Source organism: Canis aureus, chromosome 2 (genome assembly GCF_053574225.1).
Source record: "Canis aureus isolate CA01 chromosome 2, VMU_Caureus_v.1.0, whole genome shotgun sequence".
NCBI lineage: Eukaryota > Metazoa > Chordata > Mammalia > Carnivora > Canidae > Canis > Canis aureus.
This window is the reverse complement of record NC_135612.1, coordinates 19,479,813-19,506,044: the sequence shown is the minus strand read 5'-3', so window position 1 is coordinate 19,506,044 and position 26,232 is coordinate 19,479,813. Positions and strand designations below refer to the sequence as shown.

General features: G+C 36.3%; 1 protein-coding gene across 11 annotated transcripts in view; it reads right to left on the bottom strand.

Moving 5' to 3' along the window:
- Positions 1-26,232, bottom strand: part of LOC144293967 (uncharacterized) — a 1,010,193-nt gene that overhangs the window by 431,347 nt on the left and 552,614 nt on the right. For 4 of the 11 annotated variants that reach the window (XM_077865362.1, XM_077865366.1, XM_077865376.1 and 1 more), the window contains exons 23-24: positions 11,685-11,737; positions 10,379-10,471 (exon numbers count right to left, since the gene is read on the bottom strand). The exons of the other annotated variants lie outside the window; for them this stretch is intronic. The gene's annotated coding sequence lies outside the window, so the exon portion shown is untranslated. The remainder of the gene's footprint in view (positions 1-10,378; positions 10,472-11,684; positions 11,738-26,232) is intronic. 11 annotated transcript variants of the gene reach the window in all.

The following is a 26,232-nucleotide window of genomic DNA, read 5'->3' as shown; positions in this document are numbered from 1 at the left end:
ATTCAATCCCAGGACCCAGGGATCATACCTTAAGCCAAAGGCAGATGCTCAACTGCTGAGACACCCAGATGTCCAGGCAGCAGAGTTTTTAAGATAGCATGAGCTTGTGCAAAGGATTGGAATCTACTATATCCCCACACTCAGTGCTGATTCTTCTGGCCAACTGATGCTTCGCCCAAAAAATTTGGTTTAGAGTATGGCACCATTGGATGCTATGGGCTGGTTTATAAATCAGAGGGAAAAATACATATTGCAGTGCTTCAATCCCAAATTTTCCCTGAAAAGTACCTGTAATCATTCAGGATAGATCTCACTCTGAAGACTTTTGAAACTGAAGGTAAAACGGAAACTCGAGCTGCAACCCAGACACAACCCACCTGAATTCCTATTTGGATCAAAATAATCAACTCTACCTTAGCTGCCTGACAGAGAAAGGGTTGTGCCCTCTCAGAGGAAAAGAATTCTCGCACCAAAGTCTTTGGTTCATTTAAATATGCAGTAATCCATATGTAAATATGCAAAAATGCAAACTATGCAAAAATGACAAAAAATGAAAGAGAAAAATAAACCTGTAGAAACAGATCCACAAATAAATTACACATTGGAGTTAGTAGAACACAGGCTTTAAAACTGCCATCATAAATAAGTTAAAGAAATTAGAAGACCGATAAGATAGAGAAAAATCTTTCTCCATAGAAAAATGGAATCTCTAAGAATCAAGTTGATATTCTAGAAGGGAAATTTTTTTTAAGACCTGAAATTAAGTATTTATTGGATATGGAGCTTAATTTCCAATTGAATATATATAGTAGAAGGAAGGTCAATGAATTTTAAAGCAGATCGATAGAAATTACCTAATTGAAACACAGAAAAAAAACCTAAAAATTCTAAGAACAGTTCATAAAGGACATGTAGGACAAAAAAAAAGCTCCTGGATAACCAAAGACCCAAAAGAAGTAGTGAAATAATTTTTAAAATGAAAAAACAAAATGTTGCAAAGATACAGGAGTAGGAGGACCCTAAGGTTGCCTTGTCCCACAAATACAACTAGATAACACTCACATCGGTATAAATAACCCTTAAAATGACCCAAAGACTGGCAAAACAAACTTCATAATTACAACATTGAAGAGGCTACATCAAAGAAGGTAGAAGGATGGAAACACAGTCTGGCAGTGACACAGACTACGGTCAACCTTGGTCAAAAGTGAGCTTGCAGTGTGGAAAAGGGTTAGAAACAGAACCTGCATGGGGAAGACAAATCCCCATAATATTTCACTCTGAATGTGAGAGCCAAATTTTGTAAATTCTTACAACGAGCAGGACTTAAAGCCTAGAATTTAAAAAATCAGTAGGCTTGGTTCATGTAGATACAACATGGCAGTTTTAAAAAATGCCAGGGGAATATGGGAGGGAGAATGATTTGCTCATCTCAGGGTATAGTTCAGAGAGACAAAGACGGCAGAGAGACCCCTCCAGGAACAAAGGAATTGGCAGGAACCACTTCCCTCCCCCATCTCCCACCAAAAATAATGGCTACCTGCTAACTGTGGGGAGCCCACAGTTACTACCGAAGCCCTAACTCCTCATGATTCAGTGAACCCAACCTTCCAGGTCATATTTTCCTCAGTCCTGGTGATGCAGGATGCCTTCCCCAGCAGATTGGCACAAACCTCACCAATACCACATTTCTAACCCGTGTGTTTTGAGGGGCCTCAGTGTGGCAGCAAGTTTCATTTTGCAAGCAGACTAGCACACACCTTGTTAAAACACACCTCATACCAACCTGGAACAAACAGAGCCCAAACAGATAAAGGGATCCTCTGTATACAACTGGGCTGAAGGAAAAAGCAGCCAGGACACAATAGCAGTGCAAGGCAACAAACATAGGAAACATTCCCCGAAGTGCCAGGTCCTAGGGAACAGTAAACACTACAGGGCATTACAGGACCTCTTCTTCATAAGGACATTACCTTTAAGAGCAGAAGACATAGCTGACTTTCCTAATACACAAAAACAGACACAGAGAGATACACAAAAATGAAGAGACAGATATCCATCACAAATGAAAGAACAAAACAACAGCAAGAGACTTAAGCAAAAAAAGTTAAAAGAAATACACCTCATAGAGAATTTAAAGTAATAATCTTAGAGGTACTCAATGGACTCGAGAAAAGAGTGAAGAACATCAGTGAGACCCTTAATAAAGAGATGAAAAAGAACCAATCGAGATGAAGAACACAATAAATAAAATTAAAAATACTTCAGATGGAAGAAACAGTAGGCCAGAGGAAGTAGAGGAATGAATTAATAATCTGGAAGACAGAGTAAAAATATTGAGAAGAGATTTAGGGAACTCAGTGACTCCATCAAATATAATAACATTAATATTGAAGGGATCTCAGTAGAAGAAGAGAGAAAAGGGAGCAGAAAATTTATTTGGCACACCAATAGCTGAAAACTTGTCTAATCTGCGGAAAGAAACAGAAATCCAAATCCAGGAGGCACAGAGAACCCCAACAAAATCAACCTATGGTTGATTACACCAAATGCATAGTAAATAAAATGGCAAAAAGTAGTGATAAAGAAAAAAATTTAAAAGCAGCAAGAAAAAGAAGACAGTTATAAAAAAAAACAAACAAACACACAAAGCTATCAGTTAATTTTTCAGGATAAACTTTGCAGGCCAGAAGGGAGGGTCATGATCTATTCAAAGCGCTGAAAGGGAAAAAATATGCAGCCAAAAATACTCTAGCTAGTCAGGATATTATTCAGAATAGAAGGAGAGAAAAGAGTCTCTCAAACAAAAACTAAAGGAATTCATGACCACTAAAGAAGCCCTACAAGAAATATTAACCAGGACAAATTGAGTGGAAAGGAAAGATCCTAACTGAGAGTATGAAAAGCAGGAATCACAAAATCAGTAAAAACAGTGTATCAGAAAATCAGTCAATGGATCCACAAAATAAAGGGATGTAAAATATGACATTATATACTTAAAATGTGGGGTGGGGGACAGAGGAGAAGAGTAAAAAAAAAGATGAGTTCAAACTTGAGCAACCATCAACTTAATATAGACTGCTATATGCAAGAGACATTATACACAAACTTACTGGTAACCACAAATCAAACAACAGTAATAGATATTGCAAAGAATACAAAGAAAGGAATCCAAGTATATCACTAAAGAAAGCCAGCAAACTATGAGAGAGCAGAAGGATAAGAGAAAAGCCACAAAAATACCACAAAAGAAGGAACAAAATGGCAAAAAATACATATCTATCACTAATTACTTGGAACGTAAATGGACTCAATGCTCTGATCACTAATACAGAGTAACAGAGTAGATAAAGAAAAAAGACCCCTCTATATATTCCCTACAAGAGACTCATTTCAGACCTATAGATACTAGTGGATTGAGAAAAAGGGGATAGTGAAACAGTTACCATGTAAATGGAGGTCAAAATAAAGCCAGGGTAGCAATATTTGTTTTGAACAAAATAGACTTTAAAACAAAGACTGTAACAACAGACTCAAAGGGACACTATATAGTAACACAAGGGAAAATACAACAATAATATTTAACAATTGTAAATATTTATGCACTGAACATGGGAGCACCCAAATATATAAAACAGTTAATAACAACCAGAAACTAATCAATAATAAAACATTAATAGTAGTGGACTTTAATACTCTATTCACATCAATGGACAGATCATCCAAACAAAAAATCAACAAAGAAATAGTGGCTTTGAATGATACACTGGACCAGATGGATTTAACAGATACATTCAGAACATTCTATCCTAATACAGCAGAATAGCCGTTCTTTTCCATGCACATGTAATATTCTCCAGAATAGATCACATATTAGGCCACAAAACAAGTCTTACCAAATTCAGAAAGACTAAAGTCATGCCACGTATCTTTTCTTACACAACACTATGAAACAAGGAATCAACTATAGGAAAAAAATCTGTAAGGACCACAAATACATGGACGTTAAATAACATGCTACTAAGTAGTGAATGGGTCAACCAAGAAATCAAAGAAAATAACACTTAATAGAGAAAGATGAAAATACCTGAAATTAGTATTATATTGTATGTTAACTACTGGAAATTAAAAATTTTTTAAAAACTACAATGAGATAGCGCTTCGTACCTGTCAGAATGGCTAAAGTCAACCACACAGGAAATAGCAAGTGTTGACAAGGATGTGGGAAAAAAGGAATCCTCAGCTACTACTGATGGGAATGCAAAATGGTCTAGCCACTGTGGAAAACAGTATGAAGGTTCCCCCCAAAATTAAAAATAGAACCCTAAAATTCAGTAATCATGCTACTGGTATTTATCCCTAAAATACAAAAAGACTAATTCAAAAGGATATGTGTACTCCAATGTTTATTGCAACATCATTTACAAAACTCAAATTATGGAAGCAGCTCAAATGTCCATCTATACATGAATGGACAAAGAAGTGGTACATGGATTATTATTCATCCATATGAAAGAATGAAATCATGCCATTTACATAGACATGGATGAAGCTAGAGATCATATTCCCTATGTTAAAATAAGTCAGAGAAAGACAAATACCATATGATCTCACTGATATGTGTAATTTAAGAAACAAAAGATACGGAGAAAGAAACAAACCATGAAAGGTTTGCATGGTTTGTCTCTCTCTCTCTCTCTCTGTATCTTTTGTTTTGTTTCTTAGAAACCAACTCTTAAGTTTAGAGAACAAATTGACGGTTACCAGAGGGGAGGTGGGATGGGTGAAGTAAGTGATGGGATTAAGAGTATATGTATCATGAGCAGCACTGAGTAATGTATAAAACTATCAAATCACTATGTTGTACACCTGAAACTAATATAACACTGCATGTTAACAATACTGGAATTAAAATTAAGGACTTAGTTTAAAATTTTTAAACAGGGTCACCTGGGTGGTTCAGTGATTGAGTGTCTGTCTTTGGCTGAGGTCATGATCTCAGGGTCCTGGGATCGAGTCCCACAGCCTGCTTCTCCCTCTACCTGTGTCTCTGTCTCTCTCCATCTCTGTATCTCTAATGAATAAATAAAATCTTTAAAATTTTTTAAACAAAGAGCTACTTAAGATGCTCAATGAACTCATGTAAGACAAGCACAAATAAAACTATATTTCATCATAATCAAATTACCAAAGACCAAAATTTTTTAAAATTCTTAAAAACAGACTGAGAAAACTCTTTACACAAAGGAGAACAACAAAGGATGACTGAGATCTCATCAGAAAAAATGCAAGCCACATGTTAATGGAATGTCATCTTTAAAGTGATGATAGAAAAAGAAATGGATGTCAAAACAGACTTCTATACCTAGCAAAAGTCTCATTTGAAAAAAGACAAAAGGAAGACGTTTTCTAACAAAAGCTGAGAGACTATATTGTCTGTAAAACACACAAAAGGTATATAATAAAGGATAATACTAAAGAAAGTTTGTCAGGCTGAAAAGAAATTATCACACAAGCTACCCATTTCTGTTTCTCTTCATGGTTCCTGTGAATTCAAATTATCATGTAGGGTTTTTTCCTTACCTCACTACAGATTTGTTTCCACCCATTTGTTCTATTATTGTTGAATGCATTCCTATGCACTATAGGCTCAACAATAAAGTACACATATATATTACTTAATAATGGTATATATATATATATATATATATATATATATACACACACACACACACACATATATACACACACACATTTTATGCAATTAATTTTTAAATCAATAGAGAAAAAAGAAAAATATATACAATTATACTTACATAATTGCCTACATAATTACATTAAGTGGTGCTTGTTTTTTCATGTGATTTTAAATTATTCTCTGATGTCATTTGCATTCAGGCTGAAGTTTTTTGTTTTTTTTGTTTTTTTTTTGTTTTTAGTGTTTCCTATAGAGTGGATCTGCTAACAACAAATTCTCTAAGGTTTTGTTAGTCTGGAAATGTCTTAATTTTACCCTCATTTTTGAAAATAATTTTATGCATATATAATTCTTAGTTCAGTTTTTGTTTTCTCTTCAACACTTTGAACACGTCCCTTCACTGCCTTTTGCTTCCATTATTTCTAATGATAAATTAACTGTTAATCTTATTGGTATTCCCTTGTATGTGGAAATATTTCTCATTGCTTTCAAGAGTTTCTCTCTGTCCTTGTTGATCAATATTTTGACTATAATGTGCCTGTGTGTTGATCTCTTTTTATTTATACTATTTGGAGTTCATGGAGCTTTCTGGATGTTTTGAATGTTTCTCAACCAACTTGTCAAGTTTTAGCCATTATGTCTTCAAATATTGATTGACTAATTGCTCCTTTTTTCTTTCTCTTCTCTTCTGGCACTCTCATTATTTATGACACTCTCAATTACTAGTGTCCCACATTTCTCTGAGACTACTCATTTTCCTTCTTTTTTTCTTTTTTTTTTTTTTTAATTTTTTTTTTTTATTTATTTATGATAGTCACATCAGAGAGAGAGAGAGAGAGAGAGAGAGAGGCAGAGACACAGGCAGAGGGAGAAGCAGGCAGGCTCCATGCACCGGGAGCCCGACGTGGGACTCGATCCCGGGTCTCCAGGATCGCGCCCTGGGCCAAAGGCAGGTGCTAAACCGCTGCACCACCCAGGGATCCCCCTCATTTTCCTTCATTCCTATTTTCCCTGTCTTCATATTCCTTAATTTGTATAGATCAGTCTTTAAGTTTACTGACCCTTTCTTCTGCCAGCTCAATACTGTTGAATCCCTTTAGTGATTTTTTTCATTTCAATTATTCTATGGTTCAACTCTGAACTTACACTTTTAAAAAATAATTTCTATCATTTATGAAAATTCTCTATTTCAGGAGATACAGTCAACATATCTTTAATTCTTTAAACATAATTTCTTTTCTATTTTTTTAAGCCATTTATACTATTTGCTCTGTGGTCTGCTAAGTCTAATATCTGGGCCCTCTCAAAGGCAATTCCTATTACTTGCTTTATTTTTGTATAGGTTACACTATATTGCTTCTTTACATTCCTTGGACTTAACTTTTTAATTTACTCTTTTGCATTGCTTATGCAGATCTTTTGCCATTCAAAAGTATGAATTTGATATGGCTCAGAAAAATCTCTATCAAAGAGAAACAACTCAAAAATTTAAAGTCACGTCTTGGGACGCCTGGGTGGCTCAGCACCTGAGCATCTGCCTTTGGCCCAGGGCATGATCCTGGGGACCCAGGATTGAGTCCCACATCAGGCTCCCTGCATAGAGCCTGCTTCTCCCTCTACCTAGGTCTCTACCTCTCTCTCTCTCTCTCTCTCTCTCTGTGTGTGTGTTTCTCATGAATGAATAAATAAAATGTTTAAAATAAAAATAAAGATAAAAAATAATAATAAAGTCACATCTTCATATACTACAAATTATTGCTGTTAGAAACTTATACAGAAAAAATTATAAAATTCTATTATTTTAACTTCCATGAGTTTTCTCCGTATAGCATAGATCAATAGACAAATTTTCCGACACCAGCACTTAGAACATATTCAGTGTTCCTTGGGATATATCTGGAAACATTTCTCCATTCAATTACATTCCTAGCCTGTTTTTCATTCCAGATCCCCAAATATTTATTTGCATCTCAAATTTTATATGGCATAATAAACACCTCATTTGGTTACATTCCTTGACACTAGAGCTAAGCTCAGATGGTGACCAGGGGTTCATGATTCACCCACACACACACATCTATTTCAGACATTTAAGTTCATTATCTTGATATTTTGAGGTATTTTGTCTGTGCATCAAATGTTGCTTTATTTCCAGGATTTCATTTTTCTAATTGATTTTATTTTAATTTAAAAAATCACAGCATATTTTCATCAAATTTTATTTAGGAAAAAAATGATTGATAATAATTGCAAGTGATAAAAGTCATTTGATTACCATACACATGTCTCTATACAGTATTTAACTTGGCAATATCCTAACAGACATTTTTTTGTTCATCTATGAAAAATTATTAATATGAATTATCCTTTGTGTAATTCATTCAGGGGTAGTGTAACAGTTTTTGGAGTCCTCCCTAGTAGCATTCTAGTATTCTAGGATTTCTATAATTTAAGTTTTTCTAAGACCAATAGTTGTCAATTTCTCAAGAAATTCAGGGAAAAAAAACTCTGAATAACAAGAGAAACTATACTTAGATTAAAAAGATAGCATGAAGATCCCAAGTCTTTCCAAATTAATTTATGAATTTAATGCAATTACAAAAAATTAGTAACTTTGTTTTTTCATATCTGACATGATTGATGAAAGGATTTTTTAGAGGATATATATGAGAGAAGAGCTATGTGATATTTAAGAAGTAACAATGCTTATGTAAAAATTAAAAACAATAAAAAAGTAAAGCAGAAACAGATCAATAAAGATAAGGAAAAGATAAAGTTATTCAATAACTAAACATATAATAAGTATACACCAAATCACTAGAGAAAGAACTCAGTAGCATTTGAAAAATTGTTAACCATTAGGAAAAATAGACATGAATTCCCATGTCTCACCATACATCAAAATTCTAGGTGAATTAAAGATCTAAGCTAAAAACACAAGAATAAATAGAGATGATAGTTAAGTAATTTGGAATAAAGAAAATTTCATATATGACACTACCTAAGTAGAAAGTATGAAGGAAAAGACTGCTGGATTTCACTGTACAAAAATACAAAGTAAAAAGCCTCATCATAATTGTGATGGAATCTAAGGGCAAAGAATCAACAGAATTACTATGTACGTATTTCTCACAAATCAAGAAAAAGTCACCAATAATTACCTGAACAAAGGAGGAACACCAAAAATAAAAGAAGAAATACATAGGGAAAACATTCCACAACACCAATAATTAATAGATGTGATTTACAACAATGAATTTTTTTTTTCAATCTAGAAAAGATATTTAATGAGGCTCAGCATTTGGAGAAAATAAGATCTCACAATACCGAAGTGAATACAAGTCAGGACTTTTAAAAATGAGAACTGACTATATATACCAAAATGTTAAATATTTATTACTTATTGATCTTGTAGCTGTATTTCCAAAAATCTACCATAAAGAAACAGTCATGAAAGTATGAAAGATATAGCCATAGGAATACTTTTAATTACATAGTAAAATTTAGAAGTACTTTCCACCTCAGCAACAAGTCTTACCTGGTATCAACAGCTTGTGTGCCCTCTAGCCTTAAAAGAACTGAATGATTATATAATATCCAGTACACAGATATAATAGATAGGTAACCATTAAAAATAAAGCCCCAGATGATATTAATGGATTGCAATATGAAAATATTTGTGTTAAAAAATAATATAATCCAACTAAAGTCTGTGTATCCAATTAACAGTGGGAAATTATGCATGTGATTTTTTTCTCCTTTTGCCTACTGTATTTACTAACATCTTATCAACATGTAAAATGAGGGAAAAGAGTTATTGTAAAGAGTTATTGTTAAATTAATTATTAAATATGCCTTCTTTATCAAGCCTTAAATTTCTGAATAGTGTTTCTATCTGTGCTTTTGTGTCAGAAATTTGGATAACAACAGATCTAATCTCAATTAAATCTTGCAAGGATTTTGTCTTGTTCATCTTCCTGCCCACCTGAATCATAGTACAATGTTTTAAACAAATTTACAGGTACCTTCTGTTGGATTTAATACCCTTCAATTTGCTTTTACCCTTGACACATTCAACTTAATTCTCCCTTTAGTAATAGTCAAGTCCCTAGTGGTCGGGAATGAGATGGCTTCTCCATCACTTCATTCTCCCTTTTGTTTAGCTAGAGATCTAGGCAATGATTACAGACTTAACAACTCCACAGCTATTCTACTGCTTCAAGGGTGACATTTTGTTCCTTAATTAGAATATAAGCTTCTGGAACACTAGAACAATGCCATGTTTTTAGATCCTTTTTTCTTCTAATGATACCCGTGTTTTACATAGGATAGACAAAGGTGGAAGTTTCTCGGGGGGAAAATCATGAAACGGATCAGAAAATGTCATTAATTCTTTTGGAACATTGTATCTCCACAAAAGGGATTTAGCACTCATTCTTTTATCTGTGTTCCCTTGGTACAAGTTAAGATGTGTGTAATGTACTTTTACATCTTTATCATAATTTCTTGTAACATAACTTCCACCTCTGCCAGAAGTAAATGGTTTGAGGTCAGGGCATTTGCTTTACTCACTTCTGTATTTTCAATCTCCAATACCTCAGAGCATACAGTGATCACTCCATAAATGAATTCATGAACTAATGTGTCGATGATCATTCTAGTACTAGCTCTGATACTTACCAACTCCGTAACTTTAGGATGGTCAACTGGGTATTTGAAATTAATTTTTTTCATTCTTGTAACGTAGATAATACTATCTACTTCATAAGATCACTGGGAGAATCAAATGAGAAAAGTTGGACATGTGTTATTTCCAAAAAATTATATTAAACGGTAAGTAAATACACAAAATGACTCTATTATCATTGCTGAACCCAACCAGACTTTTCATGTATAAAAGATCCTATTTTATACATGAAAGTCTTACCCTGGTGTTAACAGCTTGGTGTGCTCTTTAACCTTTTTAAACTTCCTTCCCAGCCATGCTATCAACAACAGTGGTACACTTTCACATCTTTGTAAAGAGATCATACTCTAATTCCCAATAGTTACATATGAAGAAACTTGGCAGTTTTTCCTGAATATTGTCCTGTTCATGTTTGTGACTTCACAATTAAAAGATGTGCCTAGGTTAGAGTCTAACACATATGAGGTGCTTAACACATTTGAATTTAAAAAATTTAAGAAAGAATTAAGAATAGGAACTGTTAAAGTGCTCTTCATAACCTCTCCCAAAGTATGGAATAAATATCGGCATAGTTTGCAGCATCAGGGACGCAATGAAAATAATTTTTTTTTGAAAATAATTTCTATGAGTTGTACTAGGAGAGCTGACCTAAGCAGTTTTCTAGGTTCTATTTTCCTAGTCTTTGTCCCGGAACTGAACTTCTGGCAGGTAGGAAGTATGCTCTAGTTATTCACTTTTATCCTGTGGAAGGAAGACCATGGGATTTCAAAATTAATTTTGACAGATATGACAAATGGGGGTTGCCATTTCACACCTAGAGCGTGAATATTTCAATGGCAAAGAGTCAGCAACTGTTAATTAAAAATGGGTATTGTTAATTGGGCCCAGTGTTGTGGTTTTGTCAGCAGCTTCAGACCCTTTCAGACCTATTTCAGTGGATCCTTATGGTCTGATAAGATAAATGTCTTTTCTTTCTGGGGTGGATGATAGCAATTATGACCCCGATTTTTTTTTTCTTCACTGTTTTAGTTGTATAGGTGTGTTTAATTTTATAAAGTGGAGAAACTAACAGGGACTGAAATTTGTCTCAACACTCCTCCCTTTATCTCAATCCAAAATATTCCTTATACACAACAATATAATTGATATTTATTCATTTCACACTCTGGTACAACAGAGAGATGGGCAATAATTTGGAAGATTCTTTTCACACCAAAAGTGAAAATTTGCCTAAAATATAAAAATATTTGAGATGAAATAAGAAAGATTCATTTTAAGTTATTCCTACTTATTTCTTACCATCAAAATGTGTCATTGACACAATGTAGTATTTTCATGCACAAACAGTATTTCTATAGACAAAGAAAAAAAATATAGAATTGTGTATTAGAACAAAATATTCACTGGGCCAGTATTAACCCAATAATTCCATTTACATCAACTTAGCAAAGCTTAACAAAAAGTCTGAAGCTTGCGTTTGGAAATTAGATTTGATTTTTAAATTATTCCCAAGTAACTTTAGGATTATGTAATAACATCTCCATGTCTCTAATAAATACAGGCAAGCTAATCAGTTTGTATGTGGAGGATTTTTAAAGGGGAGAGGGCAACACAAAGATCTGGTTACTGTATACAACTTTTCCCTTTCAGTTCTTCCATTTCTCCAGTATTTTCTGATTCATTTACAGTGGGAGCCAGTGGCCAAAACACTACGGAAAGAAATACCCCAGAGCCATTATGTGTGCACACATTTGAGGACAAAACATTCTTCCTAATTACTAAGTATCTGTGAAGCCAAATAAGTGTTATTAATAAAATAGGAGGCAATCAAGTTCAACAGTGCAAATGCTAGATGCCTTGCCTAGCCCCCAAACTAGGTAAATTCCTCTTAATTCTCTCATAGATCCTTTTAGTATCTTTATCAAAATTTTTCACCATTTTTCATTGTAAACACAGCCTCATACTATGCTGAAAGCTCTGTGAAATAAAATACCATATTGCCTTCATTTACTCATGGCTGTGTATAACTAGTAGCTAGTATGGTATCTGTACAGCGTTGGTATTCAGTAACATCTTGTCAAAAGAATGTACGAATGAAAGAAGAATGAAAGAATAAAACAACGATGGGAACTCTGGGATACTGTTTTAGTCTGAAAAACTTAAAAGCTATAGGTTAGTTTTATCACTAGCATTCTTTTCTCATAATCATTACCTGAATCACTGGAACAATTACACAAATATGATGAAAACTATGAATTATACTGCTATCTTGAAGGATTTGACCTACATTTCAATCCAAGTAGAACTATGTATTCTTAAAATGCTTAAAATTTTTATTAACATATTTTGTCCAAAGCAAAATGAAACAAAGCACTAACACAATGAGTAAATAAAGAAGAGTCTTATGATAAATAAAAGCTATTTCTCTGCCAATTTGCGATAATAGCGCCCAAATTTAAAACATGATCTTTCTCTCACACACACAAATACAACAAACACACTCACAAAAATCAGTTGTTCCTTTTCATTTTACTCTGTGGTTCCACAGTTACAAATAAGAAGCAATATAAACAAGCCCTTCCAAATAGGGCTTAGGCATCCTGGAGTTATCAAAGTAATATTTCTAGTATATCATCTAAAATTACTACTAGTCCTAGATGTGTGTATGTTGTTAAATACCTACTCAAATTCTGGCCTCCTACAGCTCTTAACAATAACACCATTTAATGCTGACATAAAGGGAACTTTTTTTTTGATCTTAGTATTTGCTAGAAAACCACTAACTAATTTTTAATTCACTACTGACAGCTATCAAATAGTAATAACTGTAAATCTACATCAAGCTGGTTTGAGTTCAATCTTTTCATCTCCAAGGGAAAGATTTCATGTCCTATTACCAATGTCCTGAGCCAAAAGAGACTCCAAAATAGACTTACTCATAACTGAGCCCTAATAACCAGAAATATGGTGATAAATGTTGAACTGAAAAGGTAGGATTTCATAAAGCTTTTGTCTATAATCCTCAAAGTAGGGTTGGTTCTGTTGCAGAGTTAATTAGCATACATGTGGAAGCAGTTTATGGATGCAGTTTAATCCCAAACAAATGTGAAAATAAGCTCACATTGTTTTGTAGAATGATTTACATTCATTATCATCTACTTAAAAAAAATGCTCTAAAAAATCATTATTCCTTCCAGAAAATTGGAATAAAGCATTTCCATATTTGTACTTTTGAAAATTATGTATTTCCAGAGAAGGTCATATTTCCTCAAATCAAAATAAAGTAAAAGCTTTGTCTAAAACTATGGTTTCCAAACTTCATACAGAGACAGATTACTGAATGACACAGATTCATAAAGTGAGTCAACAGATTTAATTGACTGTACATCATTACAAAATCAAACTTGATTTAATCATTCCTATGAAAGACATTTTGAAACTTCATTAAATGAGATCTCTATAAAAGGTTTGTGACAGAAATACTAATACTACAGCAAATAAGAAGGCTTATATTGTAAAACAGCTTGTAAAACTGTCCCCTTATCTCTGATTATGGTTTTCAGTAGACATGATCTGACCAGAGATATAGTTTGTACCTTATAGTTTTAATGATGAATCATATTGTGAATAAGTTTGACTATTCATCAGAATCTAGAATCAGGAGAGAGGAGCAAGACGGCGGAAGAGTAGGGTCTCCAAATCACCTGTCTCCACCAAATTACCTAGAAAACCTTCAAATTATCCTGAAAATCTATCAATTCGGCCTGAGAATTAAAGAGAGACCAGCTGGAATGCAACAGTGAGAAGAGTTCGCGCTCCTATCAAGGTAGGAAGACGGGGAGGGGCCCGCGAGGAGCCGGGATGAGGCGGGGGCGAGTGTCCCCAGGACAGGAGAGCCCCGTCCCGGAGGAGCAGGAGCTGCACCAACCTTCCCGGGCGGAGAGGGGCTCGTGGGGAGGTGGAGCAGGACCCAGGAGGGCGGGGATGCCCTCGGGCTCCCCGGGACAGTAACAGACACCTGCGCCCCGGGAGAGTGCGCCGAGAGCTCCCTAAGGGCTGCAGCGCGCACGGCGGGACCCGGAGCAGCTCGGGGGGCTCGGGGGGGGGGGGGGGGGGGGGCGGGGCTCGGGCGGCTCCGCTTAGGGGGCTGCGGGGCGGGAGCGGAATCCACCAGCGCAGGCTCCGGAGCACAGCCCAGGATCTGGCCTCCCCCGGGACAGGCAGAGGCCGGGAGGGCCCAGGACAGCGAGGACGCTCCTGCCCCAGCTGAGCAGAGCAGCGGCCTGCCCCGGAGCCTCCAGGCCCTGCAGACGGAGTTCCTGCCGGAGCTGAATCCAGGTTTCCAGAGCTGCCCCGCCACTGGGGCTGTTCCTCCTGCGGCCTCACGGGGTAAACAACCCCCACTGAGCCCTGCACCAGGCAGGGGCACAGCAGCTCCCCCAACTCTAACACCTGAAAATCAGCACAACAGGCCCCTCCCCCAGAACACCAGCTAGACGGACAACTTCCAGGAGAAGCCAAGGGACTTAAAGTACACAGAATCAGAAGATACTCCCCCTTGGTTCTTTTTTTGTTTGTTTGTTTGTTTTTTTGTTTTTGTTTTGCTTTTTGATTTGTTTCCTTCCCCCACCCCCTTTTTTTCTCCTTTCTTTTTCTTTCTCTTTTTCTTCTTTTTTTTTTTTCGTTTTTTTTTCTTCTTCCCTTTTTTTCCTCTTTCTCTTTTCTTTCCTTCTTTCTCTCCTCTCTTTTTCTCTTTTTCCCAATACAACTTGCTTTTGGCCACTCTGCACTGAGCAAAATGACTAGAAGGAAAACCTCACCTCAAAAGAAAGAATCAGAAACAGTCCTCTCTCCCACAGAGTTACAAAATCTGGATTACAATTCAATGTCAGAAAGCCAATTCAGAAGCACTATTATACAGCTACTGGTGGCTCTAGAAAAAAGTATAAAGGACTCAAGAGACTTCATGACTGCAGAATTTAGAGCTAATCAGGCAGAAATTAAAAATCAATTGAATGAGATGCAATCCAAACTAGAAGTCCTAACGACGAGGGTTAACGAGGTGGAAGAACGAGTGAGTGACATAGAAGACAAGTTGATAGCAAAGAGGGAAACTGAGGAAAAAAGAGACAAACAATTAAAAGACCATGAAGATAGATTAAGGGAAATAAACGACAGCCTGAGAAAGAAAAACCTACGTTTAATTGGGGTTCCCGAGGGCGCCGAAAGGGACAGAGGGCCAGAATATGTATTTGAACAAATTCTAGCTGAAAACTTTCCTAATCTGGGAAGGGAAACAGGCATTCAGATCCAGGAAATAGAGAGATACCCCCCTAAAATCAATAAAAACCGTTCAACACCTCGACATTTAATAGTGAAGCTTGCAAATTCCAAAGATAAAGAGAAGATCCTTAAAGCAGCAAGAGACAAGAAATCCCTGACTTTTATGGGGAGGAGTATTAGGGTAACAGCAGACCTCTCCACAGAGACCTGGCAGGCCAGAAAGGGCTGGCAGGATATATTCAGGGTCCTAAATGAGAAGAACATGCAACCAAGAATACTTTATCCAGCAAGGCTCTCATTCAAAATGGAAGGAGAGATAAAGAGCTTCCAAGACAGGCAGCAACTAAAAGAATATGTGACCTCCAAACCAGCTCTGCAAGAAATTTTAAGGGGGACTCTTAAAATTCCCCTTTAAGAAGAAGTTCAATGGAACAGTCCACAAAAACAAGGACTGAATAGATATCATGATGACACTAAACTCATATCTCTCAATAGTAACTCTGAATGTGAATGGGCTTAATGAGCCCATCAAAAGGCGCAGGGTTTCAGACTGGATAAAAAAGCAGGACCCATCTATTTGCTGTCTACAAGAGACTCATTTTAGACAGAAGGACACCTACAGCCTGAAAATAAAAGGTTGGAGAACCATACACCATTCGAACGGTCCTCAAAAGAAAGCAGGGGTAGCCATCCTTATATCAGATAAACTAAAATTTACCCTGAAGACTGTAGTGAGAGATGAAGAGGGACACTATCTCATACTTAAAGGATCTATTCAACAAGAGGACTTAACAATCCTCAATATATATGCCCCGAACGTGGGAGCTGCCAAATATATAAATCAATTATTAACCAAAGTGAAGAAATACTTAGATAATAATACACTTATACTTGGTGACTTCAATCTAGCTCTTTCTATACTCGATAGGTCTTCTAAGCACAACATCTCCAAAGAAACGAGAGCTTTAAATGATACACTGGACCAGATGGATTTCACAGATATCTACAGAACTTTACATCCAAACTCAACTGAATACACATTCTTCTCAAGCGCACATGGAACTTTCTCCAGAATAGACCACATATTGGGTCACAAATCGGGTCTGAACCGATACCAAAAGATTGGGATTGTCCCCTGCATATTCTCAGACCATAATGCCTTGAAATTAGAACTAAATCACAACAAGAAGTTTGGAAGGACCTCAAACACGTGGAGTTAAGGACCATCCTGCTAAAAGATGAAAGGGTCAACCAGGAAATTAAGGAAGAATTAAAAAGATTCATGGAAACTAATGAGAATGAAGATACAACCATTCAAAATCTTTGGGATGCAGCAAAAGCAGTCCTAAGGGGGAAATACATCGCAATACAAGCATCCATTCAAAAACTGGAAAGAACTCAAATACAAAAGCTAACCTTACACATAAAGGAGCTAGAGAAAAAACAGCAAATAGATCCTACACCCAAGAGAAGAAGGGAGTTAATAAACATTCGAGCAGAACTCAACGAAATCGAGACCAGAAGAACTGTGGAACAGATCAACAGAACCAGGAGTTGGTTCTTTGAAAGAATTAATAAGATAGATAAACCATTAGCCAGCCTTATTAAAAAGAAGAGAGAGAAGACTCAAATTAATAAAATCATGAATGAGAAAGGAGAGATCACTACCAACACCAAGGAAATACAAACGATTTTAAAAACATATTATGAACAGCTATACGCCAATAAATTAGGCAATCTAGAAGAAATGGACACATTCCTGGAAAGCCACAAACTACCAAAACTGGAACAGGAAGAAATAGAAAACCTGAACAGGCCAATAACCAGGGAGGAAATTGAAGCAGTCATCAAAAACCTCCCAAGACACAAGAGTCCAGGGCCAGATGGCTTCCCAGGGGAATTTTATCAAACGTTTAAAGAAGAAACCATACCTATTCTCCTAAAGCTGTTTGGAAAGATAGAAAGAGATGGAGTACTTCCAAATTCGTTCTATGAGGCCAGCATCACCTTAATTCCAAAACCAGACAAAGACCCCACCAAAAAGGAAAATTACAGACCAATATCCCTGATGAACTTGGATGCAAAAATTCTCAACAAGATACTGGCCAATAGGATCCAACAGTACATTAAGAAAATTATTCACCATGACCAAGTAGGATTTATTCCCGGAACACAAGGCTGGTTCAACACTTGTAAAACAATCAATGTGATTCATCATATCAGCAAGAGAAAAACCAAGAACCATATGATCCTCTCATTGGATGCAGAGAAAGCATTTGACAAAATACAGCATCCATTCCTGATCAAAACTCTTCAGAGTGTAGGGATAGAGGGAACATTCCTCGACATCTTAAAAGTCATCTATGAAAAGCCCACAGCAAATATCATTCTCAATGGGGAAGCACTGGGAGCCTTTCCCCTAAGATCAGGAACAAGACAGGGATGTCCACTCTCACCACTGCTGTTCAACATAGTACTGGAAGTCCTAGCCTCAGCAATCAGACAACAAAAAGACATTAAAGGCATTCCAATTGGCAAAGCAGAAGTCAAACTCTCCCTCTTCGCCGATGACATGATACTCTACATAGAAAAACCAAAAGTCTCCACCCCAAGATTGCTAGAACTCATACAGCAATTCAGTAGCGTGGCAGGATACAAAATCAATGCCCAGAAGTCAGTGGCATTTCTATACACTAACAATGAGACTGAAGAAAGAGAAATTAAGGAGTCAATCCCATTTACAATTGCACCCAAAAGCATAAGATACCTAGGAATAAACCTAACCAAAGATGTAAAGGATCTATACCCTCAAAACTATAGAACACTTCTGAAAGAAATTAAGGAAGACACAAAGAGATGGAAAAATATTCCATGCTCATGGATTGGCAGAATTAATATTGTGAAAATGTCAATGTTACCCAGGGCAATATACACGTTTAATGCAATCCCTATCAAAATAACATGGACTTTCTTCAGAGAGTTAGAACAAATTATTTTAAGATTTGTGTGGAATCAGAAAAGACCCCGAATAGCCAGGGGAATTTTAAAAAAGAAAACCATATCTGGGGGCATCACAATGCCAGATTTCAGGTTGTACTACAAAGCTGTGGTCATCAAGACAGTGTGGTACTGGCACAAAAACAGACACATAGATCAATGGAACAGAATAGAGAATACAGAAGTGGACCCTGAACTTTATGGGCAACTAATATTCGATAAAGGAGGAAAGACTATCCATTGGAAGAAAGAAAGTCTCTTCAATAAATGGTGCTGGGAAAATTGGACATCCACATGCAGAAGAATGAAACTAGACCACTCTCTTTCACCATACACAAAGATAAACTCAAAATGGATGAAAGATCTAAATGTGAGACAAGATTCCATCAAAATCCTAGAGAAGAACACAGGCAACACCATTTTTGAACTCGGCCATAGTAACTTCTTGCAAGATACATCCACGAAGGCAAAAGAAACGAAAGCAAAAATGAACTATTGGGACTTCATCAAGATATGAAGCTTTTGCACAGCAAATGATACAGTCAACAAAACTCAAAGACAACCTACAGAATGGGAGAAGATATTTGCAAATGACATATCAGATAAAGGGCTAGTTTCCAAGATCTATAAAGAACTTATTAAACTCAACACCAAAGAAACAAACAATCCAATCATGAAATGGGCAAAAGACATGAAGAGAAATCTCACAGAGGAAGACATAGACATGGCCAACATGCATATGAGAAAATGCTCTGCATCACTTGCCATCAGGGAAATACAAATCAAAACCACAATGAGATACCACATAACACCAGTGAGAATGGGGAAAATTAACAAGGCAGGAAACAACAAATGTTGGAGAGGATGCGGAGAAAAGGGAACCCTCATACACTGTTGGTGGGAATGTGAACTGGTGCAGCCACTCTGGAAAACTGTGTGGAGGTTCCTCAAACAGTTAAAAATATACCTGCCCTATGACCCAGCAATTGCACTGTTGGGGATTTACCCCAAAGATACAAATGCAATGAAACGCCAGGACACCTGCACCCCGATGTTTATAGCAGCAATGGCCACGATAGCCAAACTGTGGAAGGAGCCTCTGTGTCCAACGAAAGATGAATGGATAAAGAAGATGTGGTTTATGTATACAATGGAATATTCCTCAGCTATTAGAAATGACAAATACCCACCATTTGCTTCAACGTGGATGGAACCGGAGGGTATTATGCTGAGTGAAGTAAGTCAGTCGGAGAAGGACAAACATTATATGTTCTCATTCATTTGGGGAATATAAATAATAGTGAAAGGGAATATAAGGGAAGGGAGAAGAAATGTGTGGGAAATATCAGAAAGGGAGACAGAACGTAAAGACTGCTAACTCTGGGAAACGAACTAGGGGTGGTAGAAGGGGAGGAGGGCGGGGGGTGGGAGTGAATGGGTGACGGGCACTGGGGGTTATTCTGTATGTTAGTAAATTGAACACCAATAAAAAATAAATTAAAAAAAAAAAGAATCTAGAATCAAAGTAAATATACTACAGACTGAGTGGCTGCCTTGAGATTCTCTGAAATAATCTAACTGGGATGCTCAGAAGAAAAACGGAGTCTCCATTTCATGGTCTTCTTGACCATTATACCAAGAACCAAGCCAAAACTCAAGTGATCCATAGATAAGGTAGATGAGGCAATATCTACCTATGGATATCTTATTTGCAAAGCACTTGATCAATTTACATATGCTTCAAATATAAACCTTTATTCAATTAATAATTATTTAGAGTACTTACCAAGTGCCACACATAGGACCAAAGCCTTTGATACAATGGTGAACAAGAAAGTATGACTATTCTTTGGAAGGCGAGAGCCTCATGGGGGAAATAGTTATATAATATGAAAATTATTAATGGGGGCATAAACATTATAGCAAGGAAAATTACAGAGTGCTTATAACATATAGGAGAGCCACGGCTCAGGGGTAGAAGTACAGGAGTGCATTAGGGGTGACTACAGTTTACTGAGAATGAATAGAAGGCAATGCAAGAAGAGGAAGGGAAACACTGAGAATAGACACTGTCTGGCAACAGCTGGAATCCTGAGTTTGAACATGGGAGATTAGTGATACATGACGCTGGAGCAAAAATTAGGAGTCAGTCCTGGAGCATACTATGTACTTTGAACTTTGTCCTTTGTCTTAATTCCCTGCCCACTGATGCCACTCTTCTGTGGCATTTGTTAAATGTTCACTGTTCAACAGTGCACTTAGCACATATCTCATGTTAAAATTATCACCCTCTCAGTTGGAATTTTGGCTATGATGGATCTCTTTTAGAGCCCATCTAAAGGTGCTGGTTACAGTAGTTTCAAAATGAGGCACTCACCCTTTCTTAATTTCAATAATCTGTTTCCACAATATACACCCATAGAAACCATTGCAGTATGTTGCTAGTTTAAAGGCATAGTGCTTGCCCAAATTTATCATGCCCAAACTTTATCATGTTTCAATATTAAATTTTACCAAATCACTGATACTTGATTAATTCCATTTAAATTTTACTTTCTCTGTCAGACAACTAAAATATGATTACCTTTGGTTGGGAAATATATAGAGTGGGCTAAGAACAGGAGCATGGATTTAAACAAGTTTGATTTCTGTGAAGTGCAAACTGCAGAATTTGATTTTAAAAACTCAATCTCCTCAGTTCAGGATTATTTATTGCAATCAAGTTTGGGTGTTTAGTACGTCCCACTTCCATGTGATGCTTCTCAGATTAACCCTTTTGACCCTATCATGAGAGCATCGGGAGTATCATACAGCACTCTGCTTACAGAAGTGGGATAATGCAAGAAAACAATTAACGCTAGTGATATTTTTTATAGAGAATATACACCAAACTGTTATTATAAGCGGTCAGTTTGAGAGTTTTTAAGAATACATTGATCCTTTGATTCTCTTTTGAGTCAGGTCAGAATAAAAGAGGAAAATCTGCTTTTATCTAAACTTCATGGGCATTCTTAGAGTTACAGGAAAACAGCTGAGTTTTGTGAAGACAGATTCCTACCAACAGATTTGTGTGTAATAATCTTTCTGGCTTCCTCTTTTAGGCAATAGAATGAGAACCTTCTGAGAAGGCTCCCAACAGCTGTCCTGGATTTTTAATCTCTGTCTTCCTTTCAGAGGTCGAATGCAATTTCCAAATTCACATGGACACTAGAGACACCATTATTTGAGTGGTGCCAACTAATAAATCAAGGTTTTCTTTTGAAACCACTAGCACTGCAATCCCCTATTATTTGGCTAACCATGCTGGCAGACCCAAATATTATAAATGACACATACCTTTTTTGGTAATTTCTTTTCTTTCTGACGTTCCATAAATTCTCTTTATTAAAGGGGATTTCCTCCGAGAACTTAGAAGTATAGCACTAAGAATTAACTTTTTCTCCACTTAAAGAACACTTTAAATCAGTAACAAATCTGTGGCAGTTTTCTCATTTCTTACCTTCCTAAGTAGGAAGGTAACACCTGTTTCAAATTCAACAATAATTTGGATAATGAATTTTCATTTAATTTAGACTAGAGCATTAGCTGATTTCTCTTTTACCCTCTGAATGTGAAAATCCCTTGGAACTTCCAAAGTGAGTTATTTTTATTGGTAAAAATTGGTGAGGGAGGTGTTTTTGCCACAAGGCTATATAAAGTAACTTCTATTTCTTTTCCTCAGTTTTTTACCACTATGACTCAATAGAAAATACATCTGAGATCAAGACTCCTGAAACACATAAACTCAGAGAAATAAATAGTTTTTATGTATATATTTTTTCTCATTGACCTCCATATGCTAGTGATGTTTTTGTTTTTTAAAGACAAATTTAATCACATCATTCCACTGCTAAAAATCTTTTAGTAGATAATCTCCATTGCTTTCAGAGGGAAAAAACAATCCTCTTCCTGATTATGTGGGGGAAAAACAGTTCTCAATGCACTCAAATAATTAATAAATAGAAATATTACTAATATAACCTATTATGCAAAGGCACTACTCAATTTTAAATGAATTGAGAAAATGATGGTCTTACATTACATACTCAAAAAAAAAAAAAGGCTAATTGATCTTTGGTCACAGTAGCAATTAACGTATAAAACCAATTTTGAGCCCATCCTTATCAGGCACTTATATTACTATCAGTAACCATACTTCTGAAAGCCAAGCGATCAGTGACTCAGGTCTCAATCAGCAACAGCCTCCTTCTAGTGACCATGGTTCTTAGGGGTAAGAACTGCATTAGTCATTCTTTCATGGCTTTCTGAAAGCTTGCCAATCCCAGAACTCTATATTTACTCAACACCTGACATTGTGTTGAGACAGACTATGTTTTATAAGAACAATTCTTCTTTGTTTATTACCCAGCAGTACGTTCAGCCCTTTGTTTCAGATATTGAATGGCGGCCTCCTCCTTTCAACAAGACTAATTTATTTAATCCTCACAACAGTGCCAGAGGTAGGGCCATTACTGTACCTATTCTAGAGGTAAAGAAATGAAGTTTAAGAGACATTCATTCGGTAACTCACCCAATGTCCTTCAACAAATAAATAGTACAGGAGAATCTGAATGTAAATCATCTGGTTCCTGAGTCCATGCTCTTAACCACTATTGCATATAGATGCTCTCAGTTTTTTAAGTGCTAACCCTTCGTTTTTACTTCTCAAAATGCCCCAACATTCACCATTCACACTGGTCTTAACAAATTACATACCTACAGTTTCCTGAATGCTACATGTCTGCCATTCCCTCTGATCACTTTGTATATACATCACTACCTTAGTGGGGTGGGGGGGGGGTGGAAAACTATCCTTCCCACCTCCATAATGCCTAGGATGATACTTACATCAACATTTACATTTACTTTGTTAATGTAACTATAAAACAAGTTTTATATATGTGACATTAAGATACAAAAAGATAAATAATGTGTTCCAAAGTTACAAAGCCAAGTATTAAGAAAAGCAGCACTAAAACATGTTAATACTGACTTACAGTCCTGCTGTGTATCATAGGAAGTATTTTCTGACATCTTAATCACTTGGTTCTTTCTCTCAAAACTCTCTCTGCTTCCTCTATATTCTGTTTATTTTTTGCCCTCAAAATGGGACATACTAAAGGCCTGACCAAAATAAACCAAGAAGAGGTTTCCTATTTGGAGCTTACACATCATAAAAACCCCAACTTCCATTTGTCCATTTCCTCCTGAAAAGCATCTCTAGATTATTGATTTATAGTCATACTGTAGATATGACAATGGTACCTGAGTCTAATTTAGCAGTCCAGAGATGCTATCTGCAACCCATCTGGTACACTGGAAAAGTTGGTGTTCAATAAATCAAAAGGTAACACTGTTAACTATGTCTCACATTTGGTAGTATTTTTTCCTGCAATAATTATTTCATTAATGGTCCCCATTCAATGCACACCTATGGATTTCTAGCAATATATTATTTTGAGGTAAATATTACACTTGTAGGCTGGTATTTTCACCTTCTTTATCAAAGCCTTAGAATTCCAAATCCATAAAGTAGGAACAACAACATGCTTCCCTCCTGGGATCATTTTGAAGATTAAATATGATAATTCATATAATGTGCTTAGCATAATCACTGACACCTAGACAGCTCCAAGAAATTGTGGCTTTAGTGTCCTATTTTAATCATGCCTATTTATCTCTTACTAAATACATTTTAAATCATAGAAACAAGTTGTTAAAGGCTTGCTGTCTGATCAGCTGTTCTTCATGCTAGTGGAGGACAACCCCCCTGTCCCCAAAAGATGGGGCTGCTTTTTACAAGCTGTAAAAATTTCATTAAATAAGAGTATTTGTTGGGTTCTTAACTGTATGTGAAATCACATCAAAATGAGTTACACCAAAAGTGGGAAGAATCTGTGCGACTATTAATGCCACTAATAATCCTTCATAAACCATCCCACTGCAATTTTTTACAAACTGGTGCCAAATTAATCTTTCTAAACCATACCTTTATCATTGATTTCTCTGCTCATGAGCTTGCAAAGATTCTCCATTTCCTACCAAATGCAGCCCAAATTTACCAGCTGATCATTTATCCCTTGACCCATTTTCCTAATGTTTTGCCCATCACTTCCATGAAGAGTTCAATATTCTCATGAAGTATCTGTTTCTCTGGTAGATGTGCCAGGATTTCCATCTGTTTGTCTTTCTCCACGTGCTATGGACATCTTTCAAACCCTATTGAAATCATCTCTCCATTTCTGCACAGTTCTGGAAAGCCTTCCCAGCAACTGGATATAATCTTCCTTGCCCAATGCACTGCTCTCTTAGCTCCCCTGAAGTACTTCCTACATCTTGCCTTATAGTACAATCCACTAAAATGAGTAATTTCTTCTACTGGACTACAGAAATTAGTTCAGTTTGAAGTCCATGTCTTTTCAGCATCCTGTCACACCCAAAGCTGGTAGAGGACCTTGAACATTGTAGGTGTTCAATCCATTTTTTGTGTTCTATCAATTTACATTTGCATATCATAAATTAGGGGCCAAAGGACTCCTCAAATTTTAATGTTACAATCATTTTAAAATGAACTTTTCATCTTATACTTGTCAGAATGGCTAGAGTCAAAAAGACAAGAGATAACAAATGTTGGTGAGGATGTCAAGAAAAAGGAATTATTACATGCTGTTGGGAGAAATGTAAATTGGTAGAGCCTCTGTAGAAAACAGTATGGAGATCCTAAAAAAAATTAAAAATAGAAATAGTATATGACAGAATAATTCCATTACTAGGTATTTACCCAAAGAAAATGAAAACACTAATTCTAAAAGATAATATGCACCCCTATGTTTATTGCATCATTATTTATAATAGCCAAGAAATTAAAGTGGTGAGAGTGCTCAACAACAGATGAATGGATAAAGAAAATGTGCTGTGTATGCGTTGCACACACACAAACACACACTGAAATATTACACAGCCATAAAAAAGATGAGATCTTGCCATTTGTGACAGCATGGATGGAACTAGAGGGTATAATGCTAAGTAAAATAAATCAGAGGAAAGCAAATATCATGTGATTACACTTATGTGTAGAATCTAAAGAACAAAGCAAATGAACAAACAAGCAAGCAGAATCAGACCCATAAATGCAGAGAAGAAATTACTGGTTGCCAGAAGGAAGGTTGGTACAGGATAAGCAAAATGGGTGAAGGGGAGTGGGAGATACAGGATTCCAATTATGGAATGAGTAAATTATGAGAATAAAAAGTACAGCACAGGGAATGTAGACAATGGCATTGTAATAGCTTTGCATGGTGACGGAGGGTAACTGCCCTTGAGGTGAGCACAGCATAAGGTACAGACTTGCTGAATTACTATGCTGTACACCTGAAACTACTGCAACATTGTGTATCAACACATTGTACACTCAAAATTTTAAAAATTCTAAAAATAAAAGATTTTCAGTGGTTTTAAGATTTTATTTATTTATTTGACAGAGAGAGAGAAAAAGAGAGAGAACAAGTATGGGGAGCAGCCTGTACAG